The 8,823-nt window shown below is 34.8% G+C and overlaps 1 pseudogene across 1 annotated transcript; it reads right to left on the bottom strand.

The window, feature by feature from the left end:
• Positions 1-7,992: 7,992 nt before the first annotated feature.
• LOC308241197 (NEDD8-conjugating enzyme UBE2F-like) lies at positions 7,993-8,567 on the bottom strand (annotated as a pseudogene). Its single transcript has one exon. The product of its transcript is annotated as an NEDD8-conjugating enzyme UBE2F-like (transcript).
• Positions 8,568-8,823: the final 256 nt, after the last annotated feature.

Raw genomic sequence — 8,823 nt, 5'->3', positions numbered from 1 at the left:
TTTTTATTACAAGTCTTATTTGGGATTTCTATTTAAAACTCCAAGAATCTTTTAGCTGACAAAATTTCTTAGGATAGTATTACTGTAAATAGGGGTGACAAGATACATTATTATCAAGAAACAATATTTGTTATCCACTTCACACTTTTTATTTCACAGATCTTAAACTATTCTTTACCTCCAGTTACTTTATGCTCAGCATGAAATTATTCAATCATTTTGAAACATCAAAGAAATAGAAAATTGCTCTCAATCTGCAACTTACAACTGTGTCCCCTGATCAGTAAGAGAAGGTCAAAAGGGCTGCTGCATTCACAAAGTAAAGGGCATACTGAAGGGGATATACTTAATCCTCAAAGCCTCAAATCATAAGCAGTGGTGATGAATAAAGTCCAATATGCAGTAGCTACAGGGTCAGCACTACACTTATTCAAATTAATAAATGAAAGTAAGGAATAATCAGGCTCTGAGCTGGTAACTCAAAGTATTAAATATCTAATCCCATAAAATCTGACAATCATGGTGAAATCACATACTGCCTTTCTGTTCCATAATGCTAATTTTAGTGCTTCAATGCTATTACTTAGTATTGATATTTCATCTGAAAATATTTTAGTTAGCAATCATGTATGTATACTTTCATTCAATAAATATTTATTGAGTACATTCTATGGAATGTTAAATTTAAAATAACATTTGTACTAAATTAACTTAAAAAGTACTATGTAATGCTTTCAAAATCTAATTTTGCTATTTCTGAACACAGTGTACAAATACAATACCCACAAAATATTTTGATCTATTAAAACTATGTCATCGACATTAAAACTTAAAGTTGTTTTTAAACTGCAATTAAAAAATAACATTGTGATAAGTTTTCTCTGAAGTTCTGTGAAGGATAGCATACATTTTATGTTGCTTTTCAATATAAAAAATTATATTAGTTAATATATTATTCAATAATACACTTCTAAATAAAGTGAATTTCAAACTGCCATTGCACAGTAAAATAGTAAAAATATATATTTTCTTCTATTTCAAAGTTGTTTTTAGGATCAAATGCATATCATATTGTATAATGAAATTATCTTTAGTTTGAATTGTATAAATAGTCAGTAAATCTTCCCCTTCAGACAATGTATAAATATTTAATAACATAAAGATGGTCAATAATTTAAATTCAAAGAGATTTGTACATTGATCTTTCAGATAAAATGCTATTAAGCTAAACGATTTCCCACAGGTTCAGTTTTCTCTATGACCCTATGTGTTATACATTCAAGTATTGTATTTACAATGATAAGTAAGGAACCAGTCTTATTTAGCAGGTAAAGCAAATTAACTGGCTGTTATAGATTACTTCTAGTACAACAAAGATGGGAACATACTTATTGCTACTTGAGGTCGAATCCTGCCTTAGGCAAATCATGAAATAAGCCCAGGTAATCACTGTCCTCTTCTATGCTGCTCCAGCTCTCCTGACCCACCTCATGACCCTTGTTTTAATCCTGCCTGGGTAGGTGAATCTTCCTTGTTCCATTCGTATGCATAGTGCCTACCCAGAGCAACCCTCTTTGGTCAATGTTTCATGCTTCCAGATTACAGTCATAATGTGCCATGTACTAGATACTAGTCCTCAGCTAGAATGCAAGTTGATAGCCAAATAACAGTAAAGTTATTAATGATTATAAAATGTTTCCTCCTCTGAGGATATTTATGGTCTAGGTGCAAACACTTCTTAGAATGCAAGAAATGTTTCCTGAATAGTGAAATTTCAAGTAACAATATAAAAATATCTTCTGAAAGGCGAGCTTTTACCTGTGCCTTCTGATCATAAGATCTATAACCAGTCCATTCAAAATTATCTCAATTCATATTCCCCAAAATTCAGTATTAAACTTAATTCCTAGGTGTCTTGATATTGAAACAATTAAACAATATAATGAGATTCAACAGCTGTACTATAAATATGTATTTATATAATCTCATAGATTTTTAAAATTTGGCTTCTAATAAACAAAAATGCTAAGGTCTTAATTATTTATTTTAAATTGAGATATAATTGACATATAACATTATATTAGTTTAGTGAGTACAACATAATGATTTTATATATGTATCTACTAGAGGCCCAGTGCATGAATTCATGCACAGGTGGGGTCCCTTGGGGTAGCCTGTGGGCTGGCCTGGCGCTGCCCCCTAACCTGCTCCCTCCAGCTGGGCAAACCATTGGAGCTGGGGCCCCTGCTCCCTGCCGCCACCGCTGGTCATCATCTGCAGGAAGATCAGCGGGGTGATCGGGTCCCTGCTCACACCTACCTTGGCCTGACGCCACCCACTCACCTGCTCCACCATCACACCGCTGTACCACTCTCATGGGGGCCCATTGGGGCCCATCGGGGCTGCCAGCACCTCCACTGACACCCACTGCCAGTGCCGCGTCACTAACACCAGCCATGTTCCATGCCATCCCCTGGTTGTCAGTGCAGGTCATAGTGAGCAATCAAACTCCCTGTCGAACTCCCAGTCAAGGAGACAATTTGCATATTAGGCTTTTATCATATAGGATTGTGAAATTATTAATATTACTTCAATAAGTTTAGTTAACATCTATCACCTTATGCAGTTTTTTTTATGAGAACTTTTAAGATATGCTCTCTTATAACGTTTCAAATATACAGTATAGTATTGTTATTTATAGTCATCAAGCTATACACTACATACCCAGAACTTACTTATCTTATGACTGAGTCTTGAATATTTTTAACCTTTTTTTTTTAAGTCACTGGCATTAAGCCAATGAACATAATACAAAGGACACATATATTTCAATATGTGCACTGATGGTTTTATAGATACAACTAAATTTATATTTCATAAAAATTATATTGTTAAAATAATATTTTATGTTATTAAAATGTATTCTTTTTAATTTTTAGGAGCGTAGCATAAAAAGGGTGAGAGTTGAGAAATATATTTACAGAGACCAGTATCATTTTAAATTCCTTAGTACTTTCCTATATCTGAGTCAGAAACATATATGGTTAAGTTTCTTATAATAACTACAGTTTAATTTCAACCCATACTTGTCCTAATTCTTTCCTTTTTATTTAATTTATTTTAATTGAATTTATTGGGTGACATTGGTTAATAAGATTATGCAGATTTAAAGCATACAATTCTATAATATGTCATCTGTATATTGTATTGTGTGTTTACCACCCCAAGATAGGTCTCCTTCCATTACCATTTATGCCCTCTTTACCCTCTTCTAGTCCCTGCTTCCCTCTGGCAATCACTATACTGTTGTCTGTGTCTTCCTTTTTTGAGTCCAAACAAGATTTTGTTTCAATCAATAAAGAGGGACCTTTTTTTTTTTTTTGCTTTAGGAAAACACATCGGTAAAAGTATAATAACTCACTTTATAGGTCTTAAATAAGGTTATTTTTAAAATTAGAAATGTTTTTATCAAATACACCCTCTCTATAATCCTAGTCTTAAAAACCTAGTAACTAAGGTGTTAAATATTCCCCCTTTGCTTTTGAGTCTGTTCACTATTCCATAGTATATGCCCTCAATCTTCACTTGTCAAGATAAGGGCAATCAATCTCAATTCCCCATAAAATGTAATTTCCATTAGAGACAAGCAATAAACACTACCAATTTCTTGGTAGCATTGGACTTCTACAAAATAATCTCCTTTACAAGAGACCAGGGGAAAAAATACTTTACCACTGAGATACTGTTTTGTAGAAGCAGAAAACTCAATTCATCTTCTTATCTTACTGAAATGACTATAATTAATGTTTGTTTAGTCTAGTTTTTTTTTAAGGTTAAAACAGAAGTTAGTGAAACTGAGTGTTGTTGAAGGGAAAGAGCAGCAATGTGCACATGGAGATAATTTCCTATTAAGACTGCATTCCACATAATCTGGCAGGCATCCTAACATCCCCAAATAGGTTGAAGCTCTCAGTTCAAAGTCTGGTCCTTCATATCTTATTATGTAAAATATTCTGTGTGGAATCAAATTATGACCTCCATCCACAGGAAGTTTATATTTTACTAGGGTATAGAAAACACTACAATTCAAGGCAATATATTTTTTTCAAATCATCCAACATGCAACATGTACTTCCAACAATGAATCTAAATACTGTTAACAGTCATGACGTATATGAATGCTCACTGTTTATTACCGGTGACTTTTCCAAGACAGAAGTCTGGTCCTTACTTTCTTCTTGCAATCTTTCAGAGGTTCTACATTGTAGACCCTTACTTAAACATTCACTTTTTTGGAGAATTTTGATAAAATTCTCAAAATTTACTTGAGCTAAACTGATGACATATACCAGGGAGCAAGATCTCAAGTGACCCCAATATTCACTTACTTTTAACATAATTCCAATCCAGTGTCCTTTCAATGATCCCTTTCTCTTTACTCTGGATCTGCAAGCATGTTACTTCTTTCATCACCTTGTCTCTTCTTCCCAACACTGTTCTTTCACCTTATTAACTTATATATCCCCATGAAGTACTCATCTTAGAGTCCTCCTTCACTTGAAAAATGTTCTCTTTCTCAGACCTCTACTGAGGATGGATTTGTCTCTTCCAAAATTCCTCCATTGTATGTTTTATATTGCATAATTTAGTATTGTAATAGCCTGCTGGTTGACAGTCTCTCATACTATCTTTTTAAAAAATATATATATTTTTATTGTTTCAAAGAGGAAGGGAGAAAGAGAGAGAGATAGAAACAATGATGAGAGAGAATAATTGATTGGCTGCCTCCTGCATGCCCCACACGAAGGATCAAGCCCACAATCCGGGCATGTGCCCTGACTGGGAATCTAACCATGAACTATTGCTTCATAGGTCCATGCTCAACCACTGAGCCATGCTGGCTAGGCTCTCAGACTACCTTTTGAATTCCTTAATGACAAGTTTTTATTTATCATAATATTACCTGATGGCTAGCATGATACTTTGCATATTTGCAAGCAATAAATTTGTGCTTACTGAATAAAACTTGTATATACTTTATAGAAATGCCAAAAAGACACTAAAAGTAGAATTAAAACATTGTGCCAGACATCGACATTTATATTGTTAAATAAAATTCTTGAAATAATAATTTATTCCCTAGATTATACAGTGTTTTAATTTCCACCCATTGTTGTGATGTTCTCATTTAAAATAAATTACATTGTTATTAAAATAGCAACATTTTTGTTGAAATATTTAATTCTGTAATTTTAAAATAAATTGATACAAACACATTCATAAAAATATTTCCCTTAATATAATAAGTATATGCAATGTAAGTGTTATATATTGCTGCAAGTTCTTTAATTGCTTTTATATTAATCCAACACTCACTACTAACATTATAAAGAGCCATCAAAAAGTGAGATTCTTTATGAAATTAGTATTGAATATTATAGAAATAGTGAAAAGCAAAATGGTCTCAGATTATAAAGGAGAATATTTAACAAAATGTTGAGAAAATATTAATTACAGTTTCTGAATTCCCATAGAACAACATTTAGTTTAATTATTACATCTTACAATGTTCTATTGAAATTTGTCCATTTAAATATATCTTTTATCCATACACCTTCTAATATCTAAAACCTTGTATTTGTTTCATTCTTTTTATTTCTAGGAAAATACCTTGTACACAATGGGCCCTCAAATAGTATTAATAAAATTAATAAAAATTCTACATATATATTCTGGTAGTAGCATTATATTAAAAAAGTAATAAATAAACTAAATTGAATTGCAACAAAAATATATTCATAAGATGAAACTCAGACATTAAAAACCTAAATAATTTTTAAATAACTAGAACAAAAAATAATCAGATTTTCATGGAACCACAAAATATACTAATAGCCAAAACAATTCTGAGAAAAAAGAATAAAATCAGAAGTATCAAATTATACTACAAAGTGAAAGGCAAAACAGCATGGTATTGGCAGAAAAACAGACACACAGAGCAATAGAACAGAATTGGAAGCCCAGAAATAAACCCACATTTACAGAGGCAAATAGTTTTTGACAAAGGAGCCAAGAAATACAATTGTGAAAAGAAAGCTTCTTCAATAAATGGTGCTGGGAAAATTAGAAAGCCACATGCAAAAGAATGAAACTAGACTGCTATTTGTCACCATATACAATAAGTAACTCCAAATGGATCAACACCTAAATATATGACAATAAAATACATAGAAGAAAATGTAGGTCCTAAACGTATGGACCTTCATCTCAGAGAAGATTTTATGAGTTTGACATCAAACACAATGGAAGTAAAAGCAAAAATAAATGAATGGAACTATATCAAACTAAAAACCTTCTGCACAGCAAAGGAAACCACTACCACCAACAGCACAAAAAGGCAACCAAGCAAATGATAGAAGATATTTGCAAACAACATCTCCAATAAGAGTAATTATCCAAAATACATAAAGAACTCATACAACTCAACAACAATAAAGGACAACAACAATCAAATTAAAAAATTGGGAGAGGACCTGAACAGACACTTCTCCCAAGAAAACATGCAAATGGCCAACAGAGATATAGGAAGATGCTCTACTTCACTAAATATTAGGGAAATGTCAATTGAAAATACAATTAGATACCATCTCACACCTGTTAGGATGGCTGTTATCAACAAGACAAGTAATAACAAGTGTTTGAGAGGTTGGGTAGAAAAGGGAACCCTTATACACTGCTGGTGGGAATGTAAATTGGCATAGCCACTATGGAAAACAGTATTGACATTCCTCAAAAAATTAAGAATAGAGTTACCATATGACCCAGCAACCCCTCTCCTTGGTATCTACCCCCAAAATATTTAAATGTTTATTTGTAAAGGTATATGTACTCCTATGTACAATCACTGCCTCATTGTGCATGATAGCCAAGACATGGAAACAACCAAAGTTTTCTCGTATAGATGATTGAATAAAGAAGATGTGGTACATATATACAAAACTATTCAGCCATAAGGCAAGATTAAATATTTCCATTTGTGACAACTTAGATGGATCTTGAAGATATGCTAAGCTAAATAAGCAACATGGACAACATGCAGAATATAAAACTGAAAGCAACAAACAAAAGCTTATAGACACAGATAATGTATAGTGGTTATCATATGGAAAGGATGTAGGGGAGAGGGGTAAAGAGGGTCAAAGATGGTGATGAAAGGAGACTTAACTTTGGATGGTGAACACACAATGAAATATACAGATGATGTCTTATAGAATTGTACATCTGAAACTATATAATTTTATTAACCAGTGTCATACCAGTAGATTTAATAAAGTTAAAAACTAAAGAATAAGTTCACTCCAAGTTGCATCATTCAATATTCATAAATAATTTTCAAATGTGTTAAGTATACCAAATGTTTATTGAAGAAAATGTATCTTTTTTTGAGAATAGAAAATAATAATTAAAGCATTAAATTGTACAAATTACAAATCTGTTCCAAAATATACTGACATTAAATAAAATACGCATTTCAGTAAGAGATCTACAGTGAATGACTGCATCCTGGGAAGCCTCAGGCACTGAGGCACGGCCTACATTCCTGGGAGGAGATAAGAGACTGCGCCTCCAATCACAGTTTTCAGGGAGCTTGGGGCCGCTCACCTGCCGGCCTGGGTATATCATTGGCATTGCTGTGCAGGGAAGTGATTTGAGGGAAGGTAAGAAACAAGCTGTGATTTTGAGTTCATTACAACTTCTTAAGCATTTTCTCAGCCTACAGAGTACAGGTTCACAAAGTAAACATGTTAAGGTAAGCAGACAACACTTTCGAGCCCAAACGCATTTTCTTGCTGCATTTACTAGTATGTGGAACTCTGTCTACAATGGACAGTCGTGAAGAGGTTCCTCCGCAGGACATGTCACAGGACCCAGCAGAGCCAGTGGGTCTGCGGGAAGTGAGGACTGGGATGGAAGCCCCCTGAGAGCTGGAGACTACCCTCTAGCACAGTCCACGCTGCAGGCGCCCCTCCCATCATCTGGGTACCCCTTACTGTAGCCTTCCACTTTGTTCCAGAAGTCCTCCTTGTCCCTCAGGTAATGCTCTGTGGCCTCGATATTCAGTGGGTCATTGAAGTTCAGAAGATCAGTAAACAAAGAGTTTAATCCCCAAACTTGTGGGAGCCCAGCCAGTGCCTTCGATGGCATCCTCTCTCAGTACACTCAGACATATCCCACCCTTCTGATGTTGGGGCTCCAGATCCTGGTCAAGCATCTCACTTTGGGCGGCACCAGGTTGTATGCATCAGGAACTTGCGTTTCAAACTGAAATTGCCCCCTTTGGTAGTAACCCGCATCTGGGATTGCAGTTAGCTGAAAGCAAAGAAGCTTGCTGGGGTTAGGAAAATGCACTTTGCATGCACAAGGTACGTTTGCTTCAAGTTCTGCAACCTCTTTAAGGAGCAGTCTGTGCCTCACAGACACCCTCAGAGTGGAGTTAGAGAGGTGGCTGACGCCAAGGACCCTTTGAGACCATCATTCCGCTTTAGTTTGCTGGCCAACATCAGCATTACTGTTACCTTTACCCTGGGTGCCTTGAGACTGGCCAGGCGGCCCGCGCCCAGCACCATGCCAGCCAGCCAGGGGCGGCAAGAAGTGACCCCTCACAGCCATAAGTCTCCAGCGGCGGGACCGGAAGGCAAGAAAATGCATCTTGAAAAAATCTGTACATTTGACCTTAGGTTATTTTTCAGGTTTTCAAACATAAATAACTTTTGAGTCCTTTTGGTAATTATCTTAATAATAAAAGATGTTATTTTCCAAACG

Source organism: Plecotus auritus (genome assembly GCF_963455305.1).
Source record: "Plecotus auritus genome assembly, chromosome: 2".
NCBI classification, from domain to species: Eukaryota; Metazoa; Chordata; class Mammalia; order Chiroptera; family Vespertilionidae; genus Plecotus; species Plecotus auritus.
The sequence above is the reverse complement of the archived record's forward strand: the minus strand, read 5'-3'. Positions and strand labels throughout refer to the sequence as shown.